General features: G+C 39.7%; 1 protein-coding gene across 13 annotated transcripts in view; it reads left to right on the forward strand.

Annotated features, from left to right (window-relative positions):
- The window catches only part of foxp1.L (forkhead box P1 L homeolog), a 612,880-nt gene that overhangs the window by 80,146 nt on the left and 506,878 nt on the right, over positions 1–25,856 (forward strand). For all 13 annotated transcript variants that reach the window (XR_001935410.2, XM_018259171.2, XM_018259180.2 and 10 more), the window contains one exon: positions 15,415–15,527. The gene's annotated coding sequence lies outside the window, so the exon portion shown is untranslated. The remainder of the gene's footprint in view (positions 1–15,414; positions 15,528–25,856) is intronic.

Here is a 25,856-nt window from a genome sequence, read left to right on the forward strand (position 1 = left end):
TCATAAATAAAAGCAATTGTTAATTTGGGTGTGGTCAATTAAAATAAGGATAATGGTATTGTATTCTATATTTTACAATGAAAAGCTCAGTTGGTTAGTTGTTTAGTTTTAAAGAAGAAACAACCCCTTAATAAAAAAAAAATCCTACCCTACATAGACCCCCTCCCCCCCAGCTAGGTGCCCCCCCCCCAGGCAAATGCCCCTAACTCTTTACTCACCCCTCCATGCAGATTCTGTCCAGCGGAATTCACTGTCGGCATCTTCGTCTCTTCGGTAATCTTTGGAATGAGACCGGAGAAGCAGTCGAATCAATTTTCTTGCGCATGCGCCAAAACTCACGAAGATTGCAGAAGCGCCGGTCTCATTATGAAGATTACCGAAGCAGCTGAAGATGGCGCCCATGAACTCCGATGCCTGAAGCTGCACCGAGGGGTAAGTAAAGAGTTAGGGTCATTTGCCCATGGGGGCACCTAGGTTGGAGGGAGGAGGAAGGGGGTCTTTGTAGGGTAGAGGGGTAGGGGTTTTAGGGTTTGTTTCTCCTTAAATATGCAGTATTCTCCAAACCAGGATGAATATATCATCTTATTGTATCACTCGTGTATTATAAGGCATAATGTACCCCCTACTGTAAATGACAAGGATATTCAAAGTCACCGAGGGGTTCTGTGACCATATAAAGGCACAAGGCTGCAGGCTGAGTTATACAGGGAACTCTGAGTATCACTCATGTATTATAAGGGATAATGTACCCCCTACTGTAAATGATAAGGATATTAGAAGTCACTGAGGGGTTCTGTGACCATATAAAGACACAAGGCTGCAGGCTGAGTTATACAGGGAACTCTGAGTATCACGCATGTATTATAAGGGATAATGTACCCCCTACTGTAAATGATAAGGATATTAGAAGTCACTGAGGGATTATGTGACCATATAAAGGCACAAAGCTGCAGGCTGAGTTATACAGGGAACTCTGAGTATCACTCATGTATTATAAGGGACAATGTACCCCCTACTGTAAATGATAAGGATATTAGAAGTCACTGAGGGGTTCTGTGACCATATAAAGGCACAAGGCTGCAGGCTGAGTTATACAGAGAACTCTGAGTATCACTCATGTATTATAAGGGATAATGTACCCCCTACTGTAAATGATAAGGATATTAGAAGTCACTGAGGGGTTCTATGATCATATAAAGGCACAAGGCTGTAGGCTGAGTTATACAGGGATATGTTTAACAGGTGAACAGCTGGGAATTGTAATGGTTCAAACATTGAAACAAGCCACTGGATATTACCTACTGATACTATCTGTAGCAGTGACCAGCATCTTTTTGATGTGGTATAACGATTAACCACTCTACCCCATGTTTGGCAGATGTTATTACAGTACAATAATAATAATAATAATAATGTAATGCAGACGAGGAGCTCTGACCTACAGGAATGCCTCCCTCCAGTTTATAAGGAGCAATTGTACTTTATAGAGTTCTATAGTCTGTGCTTTGTCTGTACATAAGGTATCATCATATGTGTTGTACGAAGCAGTACGATAAGAGTCTGTATTTGTACCTGCCTTGCCTCGTAAACTGAATGCCTGTTGTACAGGAACAGCAGTAAAGACATAAAAGATGTTTAATCTGTATTGGGATCTGTGTGGCTCTTTGCAGAACATGTCACTTGTCCCCCAGCAATCAAAACACCGCAATGTACATAAGCAACGTATTGACATTCCAGCGTGTTTCTTCACTACTCGCTTGATCAAAGGTCACTCCATCACACGGGTCTCTGTCTCCTTCCTTGGTTACATTTTCATAAAGCCATTTGCATCATCTGCCTTTACATTGATGTAAGATGAGTTTATAGACGACAACCTTCTCTCGTAGAGTAATAATAATCTTTACAACCCAGCACAGAAAAAATGCATAAGCCGAATCATTGTAATTAAGTCTGATTTTGACATGATCCGCTGCTTAAAATGTTAGCACCCGGGTCCCCTAAGAAACAGAAAAAGGAGAAAAAAAACTAGGATATTAAGCTATGTGCATTTGAAAGGGTGTTAATGAAATAATGAACAGGGGGAATGGGAAACATCAGAGTGATGTCAGGATGTAACAGCTCATCTATTTATTTGTGAAATATGTCTCAGAGGGAGAAAGAATTGCTCTTAAGTTGGCCATAGACGCACAGATAATATCGTACGATATTCGGTGTGTGTATGGTGGCAAATGAGCCGACCGATATCGGCAGAAGACTTGGACATCGGTCGGCTCGTCGATCGGGCTGGACGGAAAATTTTGATCGGGTGCCTTTGAAGGAACCCAAACATTGGCCATTGTTAGTGCTGAATCATCACATACAGGTAGAAATCTAGTGTTTCTATATGTATATCTGATGAGTCAGTTCTACACGTGTGTATTGTAACCAACGATCTTTCTTGGAATGATCCTTTCCAAGAAAGATCGTAATTGTTACGTCTATGGCCACCTTTAGGAACAAACAAGATGGGAAAGGGCAACCGGTCCCAGAAACACGAGCTTGCCTCGATGGGAGACGATTATTTCCATCTCTACTTTGGCAGCTATAGGCCAGCACTGCCGATCAGCTGGATGGTACTACTGCTCTATAGAATTGAGTTTTACGATGAGATATTCAATAGTTTCCCAAACGATTCTCCAAATGACTTATAGTCAACAGTTTGTGCCTAGCGAAAATTCACTAGTGATCTTTATGTAAGTGACCGAAGATTGAGGAAGATCGAGCTGCTTTTTAGCACACCTGGTCTGAGGTGGTGAAGTCAACTCTTGGCGAAAGAGGTAACGTTCAATAAAATCCACGAATTTGCAGAGTAGCGTCCGTTCGGCAGAGTGAAAATACTCCTGGCAATAGGGTCCTAAACTGTGCTAGCGATGGTCTGGTTTGCTAGGGAATTGGCGCTTGTGCCTGTTAGTGAATTGCCGATGTCCCTGTGGGTGGCAACGCTAGCGAATTGGCGCTAGCGTTAGCTACTTCGCTCTGTAGTAAATCTGCCCCAATGAGGCACATTTATCATAGGTCACATTTTGAATTCATGTGAGTTTTTAAAAACTCCCCTAAACTCCCATCCATGCGAAATTCGACCAATGGAAATGTATTAAAAAAATCTAATTTTTCAAACTCGGATGAATTAAATCGACCCGAAAACTCGAATCTAATTAGTTTGGAATTTAAAAAACGCGATTGAAGGTCAGGAAGGCTGGACGTCTCCCATTGACTTAAACAGCAATTCAGCAGGTTTTATGGTGGCAAATAGACAAATTTGAGTTCTTAAAGGGCCACAGTATGATAAATCTTGAAAAATTGAATTCAGATTTTTTTAAAAAAACCTTGAATCGAATTATAATAACTCCCTAGTCGAATTTGACAGTTTTGACCATAAAAAAATCTGCTCCTATGTGTGTTCTTTAGCACCTTAACTGAGCACGCATGACATTGGTGCACTAAAGAGCAGGCACAAGGGAGGGGGTGAGCAGCCCGGCCGAATTGGCCTGCTCTGGTTATAAGATCAGCTTCATGTTCTGGTTGGCCAGGTTGTCCATTAGCTGGTCACCATTAAAGGAATCCAGTGGATGAATTTGAGGGGCTGACGTCATTTTTTCCCCCTATGGTTACAACTTTTGCACGTGAGGGATGGTTTTAAAACATACAATTTTCGATATTTATTAAGGGTGCAAACCATAGAAAACTCATGTAAAACCATGCCATCTAAAAGCTGCCAAGATCATGTATAAGTCAATGGGAGCTGTGCGTTATATATTTAGTTACCTCAAGGTTTTACAGTTTTCTTTTGTTTGTAAATGCACGAAAAATTTGTGTAAACGAGGATTTCCTATCTTTTCGTATTTTTATTCGGATTCGTTCCATGTTTTTATTAATCCTTGCTTTTTATATTTGGATCTTTTAATAAATAAGTAGACATTCAAGCTTTTTTTAAAATGTGAGTTTAGTCGTGGTTCAAAAAAAACCTCTAAAATTACACATATTTGAATTTTGATAAATAGGCTTCGGGGTGTTTGCCATACTCAACCACTGAGTTAAAGCAGCAGGTGGGACTTGAATTCCAAGATGGCAACTTACATGGAGTGGGTGCAATAATGCTTTCATAATTCAGAAACTGCAAAATGTATTTATACAGAGAGACAACAAGTTATGCAGCACTTAATAATAATTTATAATGAGCAGGGGTCTTGTAATAATTTAAGGGCAGATACACACATGGAAATTCGGGGAGTTTAGTCGCCCAGCGACCAATCGCCTCTTCTTCGGTGACTAATCTCCCTGCAATGCCTTCCCACCGGCTAGAATCAAAATTGTTTTACGAAGTTTCCTTGTGATTCGCTGCACATGCTCTGTGCTGCTGTCTCTTACTGAGCTTAGGGACCCACTCACAATATACAGTACACATAGAATAGAAATGTCACAATATAAGGCTGATTAGTAATTAATACACATAATTACTACATGGCAGCACAGAAACCAGTGCAATTAGCATCAGAATTTAATAATCAGCCCTGTAGCATCAGCTTATATTACAGCCAGGGAAGCTCATTTTCTGCTGCTTAATTAGTGAAGACCCCTAAGCTTAGCTTCTCAACAGCTGCTCAGAGCCCACTGAGCATGTGAGTGTCACAGACACTTTCCAAGATGGTGACCCCCTGTGACAAGTTTGAAGTCCTGGATCATTGCTGCTATTGACAAGAGGAAACTTTAGCCTCGTGCAATAAGTTCAGTATATAAAATTAATTAATGCATTTTAAGGGGTTAGTTCTCCTTTAACAAACGAGTAAATATGTTAATAGGATTAGAGGACACTACTCACAAACGCTTACAATATACAATATTTTTTAAAAGCACAGAAAATGAGGTTCATTCTCAGCATACTGGTTTTCTTTAGACACAACATTGAGCCAATATTCCACCGCAAACTTTATATATTTAAATCTCTGGGTTCTCTCTTTTTTTTTTTTTAAGCAGCAGTTTACACATTGCTCAGAGAGTAAACAAGTTGATTGCCGTACCCTGGCACCGGGGAGCCGGCAGCTGCTCCTTCTCTGCTCCCAAGAGGCATTTTCTACTAAGGAAAAATCGCTCAGGGGGATAAAATAAAGAAAACTTAGAAAACTGCTTTACTGCAGATTCCACCTGTTTATGTGAACTGTGTTGTTTGTGAGCGAATCCCCCAGAGGTTCCCACAGCTACAAACATTGCAGGCTTTGCTTGTGAGTGGAAACAGACGAGCCACATGATTTAAGGACTGGCCAAGTTTTAGCGTTTTACTGTCCAAATCCTTCATCTGATAAGTGCAACATGTACGAAAGCACGAATATGTCACTCACAGTGATTTCTTTTACACGTTGATATTTGCTTTTCTAAGAATATGTTGTTACACTCACAGTTGTTGCAAACATGTAAATAGATAGACAGGTATGGGACCTGTTTTCCAGAATGCTCGGGACCTGGGATTTTCCTGATAACGGATAACTTTCCGTCATTTGGATCTTCATACCTTGTCTACTAGAAAATCATGTAAACATGAAATAAACCCAATAGGCTGGTTTTGCTTCCAATAAGGATTAATTATATCTTAGTTGGGATCAAGGACAAGCTACTGTTTTATTATCACGGAGAAAAAGCAAATCATTCTTAAAAGCTCGGACTATTTGGATAAAATGGAGTCAGTCTATCGGGCAAATTCCCTAACCGACGAAAATTTGCCAGCGACGGCTTTGCAGCCATCGCAACACTTCGTAAGGCGTAAATTTGCTAGGACAACACCACACCTGCCAACTGTCCCTTTTTCAGAGGGACAGTCCCTCTTTTGACATCTCAACCTGAGGTCCCTCATTTGTACTGGAAAGTCCCTCTTTTCTCTGCACTGAACAGCCAGAAAAAGAAACAAAGTTTCTAACTTAATTGGCTTTTGGCAGAGGCCAGTACAGCTAACAGGTGCAACTAAGATACTTTGTAACAATTTTGAGATAAGAAAATAAGTAATTTTAACAGTTAAGATAAGGAGAAATATTTTCAAATTTGTATAATGAACATGGTAATTACAGGGTGTGGCCACAAAAATGGGTGTGGTCAAAAAATTGCCGCACTACATGCAGAAAACATTTTTGTCCCTCTTTTTAATTCCAAAATGTTGGGAGGTATGCAACACTAATTCACTAAAATGCGAAGTTGCGTCCAGGGCGCTGAATGCTGGCGAATTTCAATAGCGTTACTTTGGCTTACGGCGGGAAATGATAAAGTTACATGGACGTATATGTTGCAGCAACTACATTACATTACACAAGTCCAGGGAACCTTAATAAACAAAATTGAGTTGTTATAATGCCCTACACGTGAGCCAGCGTTTTTTGGGACTCCAATGCGCTTCGTCTGGTCTGAGCTGGCGAAGGCAAGTCTGGTGGAACAGGTAACGTTCAGTAAAATCCGCATCTTGGTGAATTTGCGGAGTTACGTCCATTCGCGAAAGAGCGAAAATTCGCCTGGCAATAGAGTGCGAATGATCGCTAGCATATGCAGCATATATAGCATATGCAAATTCGGATTCGGTTCAGCGGAGCAGAAGGATACGGCTGAATCCGAATCCTGCTGAAAAAGGCCGAATCCCGAACCAAATCCTGGATTTGATGCACCCCTACTGCTGACCCACGGCTCCACTTCTCTTCTACAGGCAAGGCAGATTTCAGTGCAAAATCTCTCATTTCAGCACTGGAATACACAGCATAAGAGGGCCAGCGGATTTTCGGCCTGCTTTTCTCTACTCTGTTGTGTGACCCTAGCCTTAAGAGCAGCAGAGCCAACACTCCATCTACTCTTAGCCTTATGTTGTTCTATAGATTTGCTAGTTATGGACATACACATCTTCATTGGGACCCTATCTCTGTACTAAGCACCTGATAAGTGGCTTCCCTAGGACCCCCAACCCACAGGATGCAGAAATTGTTTTCCATACTGTCCTATTTTTTGATGCAGAGACATTTTGTGCATACTGCTACTGAAAAATGCCTTACCCTTTAAACAAAACAGGGATTGTTTGTCCATATATTGCAATATATTTAAGCTGGCCAACTACGTCAAAGTCATCCCATATCTGGCCAGTCCTATGCTCAATTTTCATCTGATTCATTAAGAATTCTATGGTTTCATTATACATTTTATAAAAGGGACGAATGCGTTTTACCTGCAACTTACTAGCTGCTTTCAAAGTAAAACTCCCAAACTTGGCTGCCCTTTTATTAGACACCAGTGGGATCACCTGACTATAGTTGGAGGGGGTGGGAGCTACAACATGGAGCTGGTCACTGCTCTTGTAGAACTATAACAAACAAGGGAAAGTTGTGCTCACCACTAGTTTTTAAAATCATTAGGCGGGGGTGCAATGAGGGTGTGACCACAAAATACATATAGACAAATACAAGATTCCTCTGCACTCAACCCATTATCAATATATTTAAGACAGAGACATTTTGTGCATACTGCTACTGAAAAATGCCTTACCCTTTAAACAAAACAGGGATTGTTTGTCCATATATTGCAATATATTTAAGCTGGTCAACTACGTCAAAGTCATCCCATATCTGGCCAGTCTTAAATATATTGATAATGGGTTGAGTGCAGAGGAATCTTGTAGTTGTCTATATGTATTTTGTGGTCACACCCTCATTGCACCCCCGCCTAATGATTTTAAAAACTAGTGGTGAGCACAACTTTCCCTTGTTTGTTATAGTTCTACAAGAGCAGTGACCAGCTCCATGTTGTAGCTCCCACCCCCTCCAACTATAGTCAGGTGATCCCACTGGTGTCTAATAAAAGGGCAGCCAAGTTTGGGAGTTTTACTTTGAAAGCAGCTAGTAAGTTGCAGGTAAAACGCATTCGTCCCTTTTATAAAATGTATAATGAAACCATAGAATTCTTAATGAATCAAATGAAAATTGAGCATAGGACTGGCCAGATATGGGATGACTTTGACGTAGTTGGCCAGCTTAAATATATTGCAATATATGGACAAACAATCCCTGTTTTGTTTAAAGGGTAAGGCATTTTTCAGTAGCAGTATGCACAAAATGTCTCTGTCTTAAATATATTGATAATGGGTTGAGTGCAGAGGAATCTTGTATTTGTCTATTTTTTGAGGGACAGTCGCGATTCTGACTGCTCAACACACAGTCCAGGGTTGTTAATGAAATGTCCCGACTTTCTCTTTGATCTCCTGCACTGGACAGCCAGAAAAAGTTTCAAACTTTCATAACCTGCTAAATTTTGTAAAATGAACACGGAAAGTTTGGGGGCGTGGCCACAAAAATTAACATCTTTTTCCCTTTTTCTGTTTCCAAATGTTGGGAGGTATGGTTTTGCCACCCTGGGAATTGTGCTTTTTTTCCTGATAAGCCTGTTGATTGGATGGTAGCCGGTCCCCTGATTATGCAGCGGTGCAGACTCAATGGATCCTCTCCTTGGTGATTCTTATTGTTATCCACTGTGGAACTTTGAATCGTATCATGTTGCAAGCCACACAATCCTTTACCCTTGCTGCCAAATGGAATCCATATGTTACTTTCATATAGCATGACAATCCAAAAATCATAAAAATAGTCCAAACCAAAGTGCCTTAGAGTACTCTGTTTTTCTAAAAATGAATGGTACACTTTCCCTTTAACACCAACAAAGACCGCACACAGGAAGGGTTAAAAGTAAGTAAGCTTTATCAGAAAGGTGTATATAAATACACTAGTAAACCCTCAAAAGAAACACCACATTTCTTTCCTTCTATTGTGTACACATGGGCTTCTGTATCAGACTTCCTGTTTTCAGCTTAAACCTCCTTGCCCTGGGCGTGAGCATGCTCAGTTTGCTCCTCTCTCCCTCCCTCCCTCCCTCCTCCCCTCCCTGCTGTAATCTGAGCCCACAGCTATGAGAAAGCAGGGAGAGACCCAGGCAGGAAGTGATGTCACACAAGGCTAATATTGCAGCTCCTATTCTAAACAAACAGAGAGCTTCTAGAGCTGTTTACTCAGGTATGTTAAAGCATTCTACAGAATAAATATAGTGTTATAGCTTGTACTATTGTGGCTAATCCATTGGCAATAAACTGCCTTGCTACTTTCCTTTTCCTTAAGGGTAAGGCCAGACGTGGCGTTTTTGCTGCGTTTTTACGTTGCGTTTTTAAAAAAGAACAGCAGGATCACAAAAGAAGTAAAAAAAACACCGTCTTTCTTGCGCATGCGAGTGCCACCTTGCGCATGTGCACTCGGGATAAGCCGGCACATCGTACACTGGCTTTCCTTGGGCGCCTGTGCGACGCGGCCCTGCAGGTATTAGTTAGGGATGCACCAAATCCAATATTTGGGATTCTGCGAATCCCCGAATCCTTGGTGAAAGATTACAAATACCGAATCCGGATCCTAATTTGCATATGCAAAGGAAAAAATTCTTCTTTTGTAACGAAAAGTCACGTGATTTCCCAACCTGCCCCTAATTTGCAGATTCGGTTCGGCCAGGCACAAGAATTAGGCTGAATCCGAATCCAGCTGAAAAAGGCCGAATCCCAAATCGAATCCTGGATTCGCTGCATCCTTAGTATTAGTAGACAAACACATAGCTAATTATTTAAAGTTCTTACATGTCTGGCAGCTGGACAGAGAATTCAAACAAGACCTGGCATTTCAGGTAGACAGAGGCCCAAACAGCCCCCCAGCAGCCTAATAAATACTGATTATGGCAAATTATCGCAGCCCCTCTGACATTTGCCAGAACCCACAGATTGTCTCTGAGCAGAAGCCTGTGATAGAAAAGCCAACTGATCCGCTCAGCTCCTTATACTTATGCACAGCAGCCGTCAAATTGAATCATAAAGAATTGAATCAGTGTACGTGTCAGCGCAAGTAGCCATTAGTTATATAAAGTCCAATTTATTTTGATGCCTCCGTAACATTGTATCTTATTGTGTTCTGCCGGCTTTGATGTGTTCCGTCTCATTCCAGTACCTGATGTGCTCCATTCAGCTGTCTAATTGCTTACAATAACAAAGCGGCTCCCATTGTCTTGACTGATGAAACGCTCTTGTTGTTTTGTCTTTCTCCTGTTTACATCAGATGTTTGTAGCCGCGCGCTTATCACTTGCCGATTATTGCCGCCAAGGCAACATCCATATAATGCCGCTTTCCTAGATTAGTACCAGCTAATAGCAGCACATGCTCTGCCCACAAATCACTTTTTCTCAGGCGTGCCTGCGTGATACAAATAAAAGGGAAACTGTACGGCGGTTTCTTTTATAACATATACATGTATGGGACCTGTTATCGAGAATGCCTAGGACCTGGGGTTATTCGGATAATGGATCTTTCTGTAATTTGGATCTTCATACCTTAGAGCAGTGATCCCCAACCAGTAGCTTGTAAGCAACATGTTGCTCCCCAAACCCTTGGATGTTGCTCCCGGCGGCCTCAAACCAAGCACTTATTTTTGAATTACTGACTTGGAGACAAGTTTTTAATTGCATAAAAACCACATATTCTGCCAAACAGAGCCTCAAGTAGATTGACAGTCCACCTAGGGGCTACCAAATGGCCAATCACAGCACTTATTTGGCACCCCGAGAACATTGTTCATGCTTGTGTTGCTCCCCAACTCCTTTTACTTCTGAATGTTGCTCACAGGTTCAAAGGGTTGGGGATAACTGATAAAAGGCGGTTCACCTTTAAGTGAACTTTTAGTGTGTTATAGAATGGCTAATTCTAGCCAACTTTTCAATTGGTCTTCATTATTTATTTTGTGTAGTTTTTTAAAGGGGAACTCCGCACAAAAAGAACTTGAGCTTTTTGAAAAGTATACATAAATTCTAGCAACTTTGCAATCAATTAAAAAATATGCAGACTTTTCATGATTTTTAAAGGAGAAGGAAAGTCATCCTGCACTTGGGGGTGCCAAATGTTAGGCACCCCCAAGTGATTGTATTTACTTACCTGAAACCGGGGGTTATACCAGTGAGCGCCATGGAGTGATCTTCTTCCGTCTTCTTCTTTCTTCAAATTTCCCGGGGCAAACGCATGTGCAGTTGAACAAAATAGCCGACTTTTTAGTTAAAGTTCGGCTTTTCATTCTACTGCGCATGTGCAGTAGCGCAAAGAGAGTAGAGGATGGAAGAGAAACACTCTGTGGTGCTCACTGGTATAACCCCCGGGCTGGTGCAATTTTCTGCTGATAGGAGCACTGGGCCGGGGTATCGGGTAAGTCAATACTAAGCCCAAGCCTAGCCCACTGCTCTCCTGCTGATTTGTCTGACTACTTTGCTGAGCTGGCTGACTACTGTTACTTTGTATCAACAGCCATCTGTCCTCAGCCTGCATCCTCCAAACCCCACAATTCCCTGCACATGTGATTTCAATAAGAAAAGGAACATCATAGTGCAATGCATTGTGGGTTATATAGTTCCTGCATGCTGTCTGTAAGCTGTAGAGAAGTTGTTACAATTTGTAACATCAGTGTTTAGTCCCTCCTTCCTGCCAGGATTTCAAATGATGCAGAAAGAGAAGAACTTTTAAACAGCTGGATTTCAGCATAGAGAATGGCATTTATTCATACTTTTGAACAGGTAACTGTGATGGGAATATTAGGGGTTTCTGTGTTATGTGGGCCTCTTTATCAAATTTTGGTTTGGAAGCCGGAGTTCCCGTTTAAGTATTTGCCGGGACTCACATTTTAAGGTCCGGGGGTCCTTGTTGCTAGTGCAGAGAGAGAGCAATTGCACTGTCTGCACTAGAAGAGCCTAATTTCTGTGTTGGAAGTTACTAGGAGTGCGTTTTAGCCACCCCTGCTGGAGCAGCACTATTAACTGATGCGTTTTGAAAAAAACATGTTTTCCCATGACCGTATCCCTTTAAAGGGGCCCTCCACGCAAGATTACTGGAGATCACGCCACCACCAATGATTCTCAGCCCATTTGCACTTAGCATGGGATATGTTTATTAATAGAGACTTGTACTGCTCAGGGGTATTGTTTCCCTATGGTAGTAAAAGAGTAAGCTGCACTGCTCTATCAATTTACATGTTAAAGGGAACTTATATCATACAGATTGACAGCTATAAATGTGACAGCTACTTAGTAGATAAGGCACTTTGACTTTAGCCTGATGATATACAGGCCTGAATTTAAGTTGATGCAACTTTCCATTGAAAATCTTGTATACAGTTTATTGTGGATGATCCCCATGGGGATGGGATTGTTGGCTTGAGGGCTGATTGTGTCTGATTTAATCAATCACGTAAATGGCAGATGAGGCGACAATCCATCGCTTTAACAAACTGGCTTTACACACTAAGGAGCAGATTTATCAAGAGTCGAAGTGAAAATTCAAATTTTTAAATTCGAATTTCGAGGTAATTTTAGTAAATTTGATTTGAATTCGAAAATGTAAAACTTTGACTTTGACCATTCGCCATGTTTTAGCCTATGGGGGACCTCCTAGAACCTATTTGGAGTCAATTGGTGGACTTTGAGAAATCAAAGTTTTTTTTTTAGAAAACACTTCGAATCGAATTTGAACAAATATGATGTTACTTTGATTTTGTGCGATTCGAATTCGAACGAAAACTGCCTATTCGTCCGAAAAAAGACGTAAGATTTTTTAAAATAAATTTCGGTTGGTCATTTGTTTATAAGAATTTCTAGTTTTTTTTAATTCGAAAGTCAACCCTTGATAAATCTGCCCCTAAATGTGAACTGCCCTTATAGTGTGTTATACAGGTATGGGACCTGTTAACCAGAATGCTCTGGCTTTTCCACATAAGGGGTTTTTCCATAATTTGGATCTTGTCTACTAGAAAATTTTGAATTTTTTTTGGTCAAAACTCTTAAATTCCAATTATGAATTATCCAAACTTGATTTGAGTTTTAATTTGCCTTAGGGGAGCTTGGGGTACATTTATTATTGGGGGTGACACACCTAAAATATCTGCTACGCTTCTTTAGCTGTCTTACTTGCACTAGTCATCTTTACATAGGTACTATGACTATGAAGTTTTTCATTCATCCAGGTAATCTAGTAAAGGTAATTCTAAAGATTTATCACACTCTGGCCCTTTAAGAACTTGAATTTGACTATTCACAACCTAAAACCTGCCGAATTACTGTATAAGTCAGTGGGAGTGGTCCAGGGATCAATTGGGTGATGTTTGCAGCCTTCCTGACATTCAAGTTTTTTTCGGAGAAAAAACTCGAATCGAGTTTTATGAATTGAGTTTTTCTAATTCAAATTGAATTCGATACGAGCTTTCGGGTCAATTCAATTCATCCGAGTTTAGAAAATTCAATTTTATCAATACATTTCTATTGGTCGAATTCGAAGTTCGACCCTTGATGAATATGCCTCTAAATAAACTCTAAAAAAACCCAAATAGGCTGGTTTTTGCTTCCAATAAGGATTAATTCAAATTAAGTATAAATTCAAATTGAGTTTTTATAATTCAAATCGAATTCGATACAAGCTTTCCGGTCGATTCAATTCGTCCAAGTTTAGAAGATACGATTTTATCAATACGTTTCTATTGGTCGAATTTATGGGAGTTTTAAAAAAAAAAACACCCATGAATTCGAAATTCGACCCTTGATGAATGTGCCTCTAAATAAACCCAATAGGCTGGTTTTGCTTCCAATAAGGATTAATTATATCTTAGTTGGGGTCAAGTACAAGCTACTGTTTTATTATTACACAGAAAAAGGAAATAAGTTTTAAAAATGTGGATTATTTGGATAAAATGGAATCTATGGGAGACGGCCTTCCTGTAATTTGGAGCTTTCCGGATAACGGATCCCATACCTGTATCTCTTTATATATCTGTCTATGATTTTTTCTCTTTAAGCATCACTGCCTAGTCCCTAGAATTCACCCTTTCTCAGAGTGTTGAGCAATTGTTTTTTCTTATTTCAGTGCATAAATTACGTCTTTTTTTTCTAGATGCAGAGCTACCATGCCATGAAAAAAAGAGCACACTAATGACAAATACACATTGGGGCAGATTTATCAAGGGTCGAATTTCGAAGTAATGGGAGTTTTTTTTTAACTCCCATAACTTCGAAATTCGAATAAAAGAAGACCAACTGAAATGTATTTAAAAAAAGTTTTTTTTGTGGGTGAATAGGCTGCATTCAATCGTTTGAATCGAAGTAAGATCGAATTCGATTCAAAGTATTTAAAAAAAAATAAAAATGCTTAGGGGCAGATTTATCAAGGGTTGAATTTCGAAGTGTAAAATACTTCGAAATTCGACCATCGAATTGAAATACTTCGACTTCGAATATCGAAGTCGAAGTATTTTTCCTAGAATTTGGACATCCTGCGATCGAAGTAAAATCGTTCGATCAAATCGTTCGAATCGAACAATTCGAACGATTTTAGCGTACGATCAAATGATTTTACTGATGTGTAAAGAATTAGAAAATGGTTGTAGAAGGTCCCCATTGGCTAAAACAGCAATTCGGCAAGTTTTAGTCAGTGAATGGTGCAAGTCGAAGTTTTAAAGAGAGAGTACATGATAAATTTCGATTTTCGAAATTTTTCCAAATTTGAATCGACTTTGGACTATTCCCTAGTCGTAGTACACAAAAATAGCTTGAAATTCGATTTCTTTATTCTTCTTCACTTCGAATTTCCAATCGACCCCTGATAAATCTGCCCCGTTCTGTATACATGCATGTATTTTTCATCAGCTTTCTTTTTGAGGCGGTAAAAAGTAAATGCTGCTAGAAAGGAGAAATCAATATAGTTATTTCCAACATTTTGCTGAAAAAATCACAAGGTATAAGTAAAAGTGTGCTCTTACAGAGTGGGTATTGCATTATTGCTTCCCTTCTGATTAAAATACAAAAAGGGTATTTCTGAGAATTAGGGGTGCTGCTTGTTATAACTTTTTAAAATTTTATTCAGTAATGGGACCTGTTATCCAGAATGCTCAGGACCTGGGGTTTTCCGGATAATGGATCTTTGTGTAATTTGGAACGTCATACTTTGTCTACTAGAAAATCATGTAAATATTAAATAAACCCAATAGGCTGGTTCTGCTTCCAATAAGGATTAATTATATCTTAGTTGGGATCAAGTACAAAATACTGTTTTATTATAACAGAGAAAAACGAAATCATTTTTTAAAAATTGGATTATTTGGATAAAATGGGATAAAAATGGGGTCTATGGGAGACGACCTTAATTTTCCAGATAACTGATCCTATACCTGTTCCATGAATAAGAATATATTCAGTGGTGAGACAATATAATGTTCACTCTCATATCATTGTATAGACACTGGAGGGGATAAGGGCTATCAAAAAATAAAGAAAAAAGTAACAGTTATATTTGCATTTTTTTCACATAGGTTTGGGTTTTTAATGTACTTTTGGTTGGCCGGCAAGCAGGTCTGTGATGGTGAAGGTTCCCATTGTTGGTCTGAGTAAGCGGGAAGCTGGTGTAATGCCCACACTGACGAAGGTAAGTCATGTTATTAAAACTCCTCTATATTAGAAAATGAATAAGTCTCACTTTTCTAGATTTATCACTGTAAGTTAAATGGAATAGCAGAATTGTTTAAACATGTTATCCCTGTTGAATCTGATCTGTGATAATTTACCTCCCAACTGCCAACTGTGCAATGATTTATCCTTCTTGTTACACTATGGGGCCCATTTATTAAACCTTGATTTTTTTTTTCCGGTTGAGGTTTTTAGGGGGAAAACTTGAATTTTTCATGGAAAAATAAAAACTCGAATGTGTAAAGATTTATCTTACCCCAAATCTGCTAAAAATAGTTTGTATATAGCTTGCTTCTGCAGATGCATCAAAAACTATGTTTATGTCTTGGATAACATTTAAAATGTTAGTTAGTGACCCACTAATGTCTCATAAGCCTAAGGAGGATAAAGGTGGCCATACACAGGGGGATCCGCTCGTTTGGTGATCTCTCCCCAATATGCCCACATTGAGGTTGGTGATATCGGTCTGATACGATCGTGGGCCCTAGGGCCCAACGATCGGTTTAGAATGGAGGCAATACGGGCGGTCGGATCACGGGACCACATCAACGAACAGATGCAGCCGCGATCCAACGGGATTTTTTACCATGCACGATCGCCACTTTCGGACAGATATTGATCAGGGACGCCCATCGGATGGCCCCGCACACGGGCCAATAAGCTGCCGACTCGGTCTTAAGATGATCTCTTCAAAATGTTGTGTAACATGGGGAGGCACATTTATCAAGGGTTGAATTTCGAATGCAGGTGAGTTTTTTTAAAACGCCCATAAATTCGAATATACTCGGAATTCAACTGGGTGGTAATTTAAGATAAAAATATAATATCTTAAACTCTGACATATTTAACCAACTCTTAATTATTTTCGATCAAACTCGATTCGATTTTTTTCTCTGAAAAAAACCCCTTGAATGTCAGGAAGGCAACAAACAAGTCCAGATTGCTCACTGCACCTCTCCAATTGACTTATACAGTAATTTGGCAGGTTTTTGGTGGCAAATAGTCGAATTTGAATTCTTAAAGGGCCAGAGTATGGTAAATCTCAAAAGTCAAATTAGAATTTTTTTTAAATAACTTGAATTTGACAGTTTTGACCATAAAAAAAAATTCAAAAAATCTTTCTCATACAGTACATAGGAAAATTTGGTGGCAGTCTTGAAACTAGTGCACTCCAGTCACAATATCTGTTATTGTTAGGCCTATAATAGCAGATTAGTAGTCAGCACAACTTCAACTCCCTTCTTTGGCTGGATGCATGTCCTCCAATGGCCACTTCCCACTGGCAATACTGGCGAAAAAATTAGTCCAGCACCCACTGTTTAGGATAAAACGGCCTTTATTGGACCAAGGGCTGTAATGCCCTTGGTCCAATAAAGGCCGTTTTATCCTAAACAGTGGGTGCTGGACTAATTTTTTCGCCATTGTTAGGCCTATAAACTGTGGGCTGACCCGATACCTGTGGGATCTGTGAGTCGCACGCTTCGTCGCGGGTTCGGGAGGGTGCGGGTTGAGCTCTTCTCCTGTTCTCCCCGCCCGCCACCATCAAATGCTGGCTTCCGACTTCCGGGTTAGTCTTTTATAGATGCTGTGCTTGCTAGCCCCGCCCCTTTTGTGATGTCATCGGCAGGGCGGGTCTATAAAAGCAACATGGAAGTGTAGGCTAAGGGAGGGCGGGTTAGGGTTGAGTGCGGGTTGGCGGAAATCTCGACCTGCACATCACTACTATAAACATTGATAACCCTGGCACTATCCTGCCCAATAAATGCAACATTTTTGCTAGCCAAGCCTTAGCAAGTTTCAGGAATATGCCTTAAATTGCATCTTTGCTTTGTGGTTGAATTTTAAAAAAAAAATAAAAATATAGAATCACCGTAAATGTGAGATTTACCGATTTCCCTGGTAAAGTTCTGGCCCATTCTGAAGCAGGTAGGGATGCACCGAATCCAGGATTCGGTTCGGGATTCGGACAGCATTCTGCCTTTTTCAACAGGATTCGGATTCGGCCGAATCCTTCTGCCCCGCCAAACCGAATCCGAATCCTAATTTGCATATGCAAATTAGGAGCGGGGAGGGAAGTTGTCTGACTTTTTGTGACAAAACAAGGAAGTAAAAAATGTTTCCCCCTTCCCATCCTTACTTCGGTATTCGGCCGAATCTTTTGCCAAGGATTCGGGGGTTTGGTCGAATCCAAAATAGTGGATTCGGTGCATCCCTAGAAGCAGGTCATGCTGACTGTAGAACTGCAGGTGGCATTAAGAAATAAGAGAAGGGACCTGGTTGCCTCTCGCTAATGTAATCTCTAACACATCTCTGCATGTTAACGTAAGTGCTCTTAAGCAAGATGCTTCACCGCTGATCTATTTCCCTGCACCTCGAGGAAATAACATGCTTTGGTTTCAATTACATCTTCCTGATGAGTTCAGTCTCGCCACTAAAGGAAAACTTACTGGAAGTGCTTCGTTCTTGAGATGAAGATGAAGAATGTTCCATTTTTAAGGGGCCACTTTGCATTAACTGGAGGATAGGTTTAATGACGATCTTGTGGTCTTTATTAAAAGACTCATACGGGCCAATGTCACTTAATTCACCGCTGTGAGTTAGTCAGAAATACTGCAGCAAGAATATCACGGTGCTTTAATTTTACATTTGGATTGTGCCAGCCAAGACACAGTTCTTCATATAAGCATTTACCTTCTACAATAGAAAACAAAATATTTTTTAGAAGAATTTCGTACCCTATTTTAAAGGGATACTGTCATGGGAAACCATGTTTTTTTCAAAACGCATCAGTTAAAGGAAAACTATACCCCCAAAATGAATACTTAACCAACAGATAGTTTATATCAAATTGAATGACATATTAAAGAATCTTACCAAACTGGAATATATATTTACATAAATATTGTCCTTTTACATCTCTTGCCTTGAACCACCATTTCGTGACTCTATCTGTGCTGCCTCAGAGATCACCTGACCAGAAATACTACAACTCTAACTGTAACAGGAAGAAGTGAGGAAGCAAAAGGCAGAACTCTGTCTGTTAATTGGCTCATGTGACCTTACATGTGGTTTGTATGTGTGCACAGTGAATCGTACGATCTCAGGGGGCGGCCCTTATTATTTAAAATGGCAATTTTCTATTTATGATTACCCAATGGCACATACTACTAAAAAAAGTATATTATTATGATAATGGTTCATTTACATGAAGCAGGGTTTTACACATGAGCTGTTTTACTCAGTATCTTTTAATAGAGACCTACATTGTTTGGGGGGTATAGTTTTCCTTTAATAGTGCTGCTCCAGCAGACTTCTGCACTGAAATGCAATTCTCAAAAGAGCAAACAGATTTTTTTATAATCAATTTTGAAATCTGACATGGGGCTAGACATATTGTCAGTTTCACAGCTGCCCCCAGTCATGTGACTTGTGCCTGCACTTTAGGATGGAACTACTTTCTGGCAGGCTGTTATTTCTCCTACTTAATGTAACTGAATGTGTCTTAGTGGGGCATGGCTTTTACTATTGAGTGCTGTTCTTAGATCTACCAGGAAGCTGTTATCTTGTGTTAGGGAGCTGCTATCTGGTTACCTTCCCATTGTTCTGTTGTTAGGCTGCTGGGGGAGGGGGAAGGGACGGGGTGATATCACTCCAATTTGCAGTACAGCAGTAAAGAGTGACTGAAGTTTATCAGAGCACAAGTCACATGACCGGGGGCAGCTGGTAAACTGACAGTATGTCTAGCCCCATGTCAGATTTCAAAATTTAATTTAAGAAAGTCTGCTTGCTCTTTTGAAAAATGCATTTCATTGCTTACTTCGTTTTAGCCTTTCCTTCTCCTTTAACAAGGGGTCTGCCTTAGACTTGCCAATCCCCTTTAAATTGCAAGTATTTGTTAAGATATTCATAACCATGCAACTGATTTGCTAACGTTGTGAATAATTTAAGGTAGCAATGAAGAGTCAAAATTGATATGAAAGACTGTTTTTTCTAAACTATTATGAACTATGGCAATACTGTTGCAAGTCTATCAGCAATTCAGCAAGATTAGGTGCCCCTTCAGGTGTATCTAAGACTGGCAGGGTCGGACTGGGCTGCTAAAAACCCCATTGGGCCCTGCTGGCCCAGACCTGCTCCCTTCCAGCGCTCTCTCCACTCCAGTGCTCCCTCCCCTTCTGCACATGCGCACCTACCTTCCGACTAATATGCTGCTTACTTGGTCTGGAGTTGGTAGCCATTGTTGACCAGGTTTCGCCGGCTTTACACTAGTATTATGTTAAGGCCACAAGATAGAAACCTGTTTCAGCTTCCAAAAGAACCACTAGGCTACGCTGCCAACCATAAACTGTTCATATTTTCCTTTTTAAAAAAAAAAAAAGCATCTATTGATTTTTATTTGAGTAAATTTTAAGTGCCATAACCCATCGCAACAACTGCAAGCGGGTGCACAGGCTTGCATTGATTCTCCATATTTCAGCGGCATTTCAGATCATACACTGACATAAAAATGCTATTTCTAAGCCATTATTACAGCTTACCGATTTGCTAAGTGATGCCAATAAATTTTAGGTTTTTCCATTGTTTTATTTTTTTTATTTTTTTTTTCCCCTCCCAAATAGGTGCTTTAAACTAATTTTGTGCAATAGCAATAAGCCTTTAAGGTAAATGGTAATATTTCTACAACATAACTATTGTAGAGTAAGCCATTAATCTATCATTACAGTGAGTTAGTGATTTGGGAAAGCTGCATTTGAACAGTTTTACTTGCTCATATTAATTTAAGGGATCCAACTGAGCAAGACCATGAGATGCACCACTAATTATGGCACAGATACACAGACCACGCATTCCAGTCTCTCTCTCTCGTATTTAATAGCTGTCTTACTCGCCGAGGATAATTCTTATTGCAGATGCCGTTAGCTGTTCGTATTTTTAATTTCTCATCGAAATAAAAGTGTTCAAGAGCAAAACAATAAGACTCCGCAAATTAACTGCGGCCACGGGTCAAGCAGGGTCTGTAAATGCGTCGGTACATTTTCCAAGTCCGACAAAATATATTTTGACAGCGTTTTTAAAAAAAAAAAAAAAAAAAAAAAGTAAAATAAATTACTCCTACTTCAATTTGGTGTAAGGAAGATTGTCCTCTGTACATCTGAAATTGAAAATAACCACGCTTGACTGATAAATGGACTAAAAAGCAGCTAAAAAAATTAAAATGATAGGCGAGCATTTAACATGTTAAGTTTGTCGAGCTGCTCCGAGCATCTCCCAGGGAAGCAGTTATTTGAATACATTTCTGTGTTACATATCGCTTGCTCCCATAATATTGTTATAAATGACCCTTCATTTCTCTAGCCCTCTGGGTATTTTTAAAAAACCCCTTCCTATAAGCATTTGATCATCCTTAATCTCATTTAAACTTTCGAATGAAAATAATGGCCCATTTAGTGTCCAGAATTGTAAATCGTCAGCCGAGCAGAAAAATCGCACAACTCCGCAAACCTTTGACTCTCAAACTTCAGCAGAAAAGTAATTTTTTTTAAAACAATTTAATAAACTTAATTTTTGCCTGCCATTCATTGTCCTATCCTTTCTTATATCCACTCAATGGAAATGCTGATCTGGCCCAGGTTATGAAAGAAGGGGGAAGATGTAATAAAGAAATATGAGACTTGTCAGGTGCCTATCAGATTGTGAAACATGGAGAAAAAACACAGAAAAAGCGTCAACTTAAATTTTTTTTTTGCCACGAAGAGCTTTCAATCCCCTTGTTCAGCTTTTCTCTTCCGTCCTTAACCCCAGTTGAAATTCTATAATTGGCAGAATATTTTTTTTTTTCCTCTCTAACATAGCTAATTGGCTTGTTGCCAGTGAGGGACCCATTGTCTGGTTTGATGATGATCAGAAATTAACATGACATTTACGTGGTGGTAATGGAATGCATTAGTAATGTAATTCATGACTGTAAGAGAGGGTCCATCGTTTTCGCCCCCACCTATGATCAGCCGAAATTATAAAATGCTCCCAGCAGGAACCTCGCCGCCGTCGAGAGCCAATTTCAACGTCAGATTTCGTTTTTTAAATTCTTCCGACAAAGCCGTAATGCTTACCAATTAATTACTGCAAATGTCAATTAAAAATATTCCAAATATTTTGGAAGATTAAGCTTCAATTAAAATGATTACAATTAAACAAAGAAGATGCAACATTGGTTTAATGAGTTGCGCTAAAGGTGACAGCCTGCTGTGATCCACACAGAAAGGAAATTTCGTATCATCCTGCGGACTCGATGTTTTGTTCCGCAACTCGTTTCTGTTGTGGTGGCTTGAGTTTTAAGCAGGTAGCTACAGTATTCTTTTGTTTGAATGCCTAATGCGAGTGTTTGAACCAGAAGTTGTTTTTAAAATCAGAGGTGTTTTTATTGAGTTTTACGTAGGTGTTTTGCACAAAGTAAATTGTGTTGTAAATGCTCAGCATTGCAGAACTGTTACACTGTATATTTTATTTTAATAGATTACTTATACATCACTTTGTAGATATGATTGGATATTTATTTCATTATAGGGGTTGTTCACCTTTAAATTAACTTTTAGGGGGTTATTTATCAAAGTCCGAATTTATCTCAATATTATCTGCTACAAACTCCGGTCAAATCCGCTCCATTTTTTTTTTTTTGCTTAATTATTCCATTTTCCTGAAAATTTGCTTTGCAGTAAAAAAAAATCTGATTTTTTCATCTGATTTTCATGATTTTTCTCCTTGAAAACTCTGAAAACGACGGGGTATTAACCCAGCGCACATCAAAAAATCATTGGGGCTTCTCCCATTGACTTATATGCTACATTCCTAAAGAGGGTCGGGTACCCGCAAAAACCTGTGGGTTGTGGGTAGAGGTTCTGGGCGTGGTTCTGCAGGTTTGCGGGTCACGCGTCAGGCCGCGGGTCTTCTCAAAAGAGTTTTTTTCCCTAATCACGTCTACTTCCAATGATGTCACTTCCGGTTTACAATGACAGCACTTCCTGTTTTACTATTTTTTTCCTGATCACGTCTACTTCCGATGATGTCACTTCCGGTTTACAATGACAGCTCTTCCTGATTCTTGATGATCAGCGAGTCGTGGGTCCGGGTTGCGGATAAGGTACCTGTGGGTCGGTTAGCAGGTTAGAATGCGGGTTGCGGGTCTGAGTTGCAGGTTGCGGGTACGGGTTCTAAAAAATGGACCCGCGCAGGACTCTATTATATGCAACCTCGACAGGTCTAAGGTGCTGGATTTTCAGATTCGGCTTTTCCATCCTCTGGGTTTAATAAATTCCGAAAAATGTGTGATTTTATAAAAAAGAAAATCACAAATTTTTCATGATTTTCCTGGAGTTTAGTTAATAACCCCCTTAGTAGGTTGTAGAGAGTGATTTTCTGAGACTATTTGCAATTGGTTTTCATTTTTTATTATTTTTGGTTTTTGAGTTTTTTAGCTTTTCAGTACCTCTCCAATTTGCAATTTAAACAGTCTGGTTGCTAGGGTCCAAATTACCCTAGCAACAATGCATTGATTTGAATAAGAGACTGGAATATGAATAGGAGAGGCCTGAATAGAAAGAGGAGTAATGAAGAGTAACAGTAACAATACATCTGTAGCCTTAAAGAGCATTTGGTTTTTAGATGGGGTCAGTGACCCTCATTTGAAAGCTGGAAAGAGTCAGAAGACTACAGCACACAAAAAAGAAATATAAAAAATAAATAATGAAGACCAATTGAAAAGTAGCTTAGAATTAACCATTCTATAACATACTTAGGGGTTATTTACTAAACTCTGAATGCAAAAATCATGAAAAATTAGTTATTTTTTTAATAAAATCAGACTTTAAAAAAAATCATGAATTTTTCGGAAATGTCAGAATCTGGAAATCCAGCATCTTAGACCTGTCGAGGTCATGCATAAGTCAATGGGAGATGTCCCTATCCCAATTTGAAGATATCGTGGTTTGCGCTGGCTTTAGCTCGATCATCTGAAAAATATGGGGATTTTGGGCAAAAACCCCAAAAAAATCAAGCGATTGGGGGGAAAATTCGGATTTTCACTCAATTTTATCAAGTTTTTCCCCCAATCTGACTAATTTGAGTTATTTTTGTGATAAATAATGCAAAATTGTAGATGGGTGTTTGGTCAAGCTTTTTTTTATTTAAAATATGAGAAAAAAATCGGATTTTAATAAATAACCCCTTTAATATTGTCTTTTCTCTTTTTAAAGAGTAAGAAGTTTAGTCTGCAACTTGGGCTGGATGTGTAATGTAACTTGCAAATTCTCTTATATCAAGTCTAAGCATCGGAACCTACAGATAAGTTTGCTGTAGAATTTATATAAAATGATAAAAAAAACAACAACTGTGCATTCCCATCATGCACCTTAAATAAATTGTACTGTATTGTGCACCCACTCCCACGGTGCAGTACCTGCCGAAAAGCAATAGAGCAGGCAACTACATAATGAAAAACTATAAAACGTGCCTTCTAATTTGCCTTCCCAGATGTACTTCTAATTTCGTCATAAAATGTAAAAGCTCTTACATGTGCACATATTTGATCAGTTCATTCAATTGCGTTTCTGCTGAAATATGAACCATTTTTTTTTTGGTTTTAGATTTGCTTTCCTAAGATTCTTTGTGGGACATTCACTAAGATTCGTAGTTGCGCCAGGTGTAACTTTGCCGCACTTCGCCAGGCGTAGTTTTGCCAGCGCTCCGCAAATTCACTAAAATCCGAAGTTGTGCTCAGGGGTAGCGTAAGGTTGAGTAGTTGCGCTAGTGTTGATTCGCTAAGCGAAGCGAAGTTACGATAGCGATGGTTAATTTGCATACGGCGCCAAATTCAAATTTCAATGGAGGAATATGTAGCAGCACTACAAATGCCTGGGAAACCTTCAAAACATCAAATAAAATGTTTATTTTGCCCTACACATGTGCCCACTGTATAGTTAAGTTGCCATGAGTAAGGAAATGTAGGGGGGAAGGAGGGGAGCCCCAAAAAATGTTTAGATCTTTTTCAGCCTATCACCCATAATATAGAAAAAACGCCAGCGTTTTTTGGGACTTAGAAAAAATTGTAACTTTTTTTGAAGAAATCCCTATCTACTCTATTGCGCTTCTCCTGGTCTGAGGTGCGAAGGAAGTCTAGCGTTCAGAACAATGCGCGCGTTAGTGAATTTGCGTAGTTACGTCCGTTGCGCAAATTCGCCAGGCGGGTGCCCGCCACCCTCAAATGCCGGCTTCCGACTTCCGGGTTCGTCTTTTATAGACGCTGTACCTGCTCGCCCCGCCCCTTTTGTGACATCATCGGGTGGCCCGGCACGGGTCTATAAAAGGAACCTGGAAGGACGGGTTAGGGTCAGGTGCTGGTTGGGGAAATCCTGATCCGCACATCACTAGTCCTTGGTTTTGCATCTAAGGAACTGCACATTAAAGAGAGTAATTTTGGATTTTCATAGGCTGGCCACAAACTGGCCAATGGGTGCAAATTGACCATGCACTATTACATTAAAGGGAAAACATGTTTTTTTCAAAACACATCAGGTAACAGTGCGTGATTTTTGCATTCGCAGTTTAGTAAATAACCCCCTTAAAATCATCCCACATTTATCTCAATGGCAGTGACCAGAAAGGCTGTAGTCTGCGGTTTCGGGCTTTACTTTTCTGTGACATCATTGGAATAATCGTTTTTTTTTTCTTATGTATGAAACATTTTAAAAAATATAATAAAACCCGCTGCACTAGCAATAATAATAGAACCTTGAGTGTTGCCCAGTAAGTAATTGCTCTAAATATCCCCCTGGCAGATACATAAATAATGATAATGATTATGCTTAACTACTTGATTGCAGTTGGTCTGTCGCATGATGCTGCTTAGCGCTAAAAAAGAAATGTAAAGATTAATTCCTGATGTTGTGGAGAAACTCTTATTCCTTCCTGACACAAGCGCAAGGGAATTCTCAGCCGCTAAACGTCTCCGGTATATAATGATTGCTTAGTTATGATATATTTATCTGCTTTCAGGAAAGGACTCGATAATGTATGTTGCCTGTCCTTTGTTCTGATAACTATCGTCCTGAGCCATCGTGCGGCCATTTGTCTCTTCCCTGCACATAGTTTATCCTCGGAAATTGTTATGCTGCAACGCGCGGTTTATGGTTCCCGCGGTAAAGCTCCCAGAAATGATAGCGTCTCCTGTGTTGTTTGGGAAAATACTTTGTCATGTCTGATATACGGAGTGTAAAATAGAGACAACGTGCCAAAC

The sequence above is a fragment of the Xenopus laevis genome, chromosome 4L (genome assembly GCF_017654675.1).
Source record: "Xenopus laevis strain J_2021 chromosome 4L, Xenopus_laevis_v10.1, whole genome shotgun sequence".
NCBI lineage: Eukaryota > Metazoa > Chordata > Amphibia > Anura > Pipidae > Xenopus > Xenopus laevis.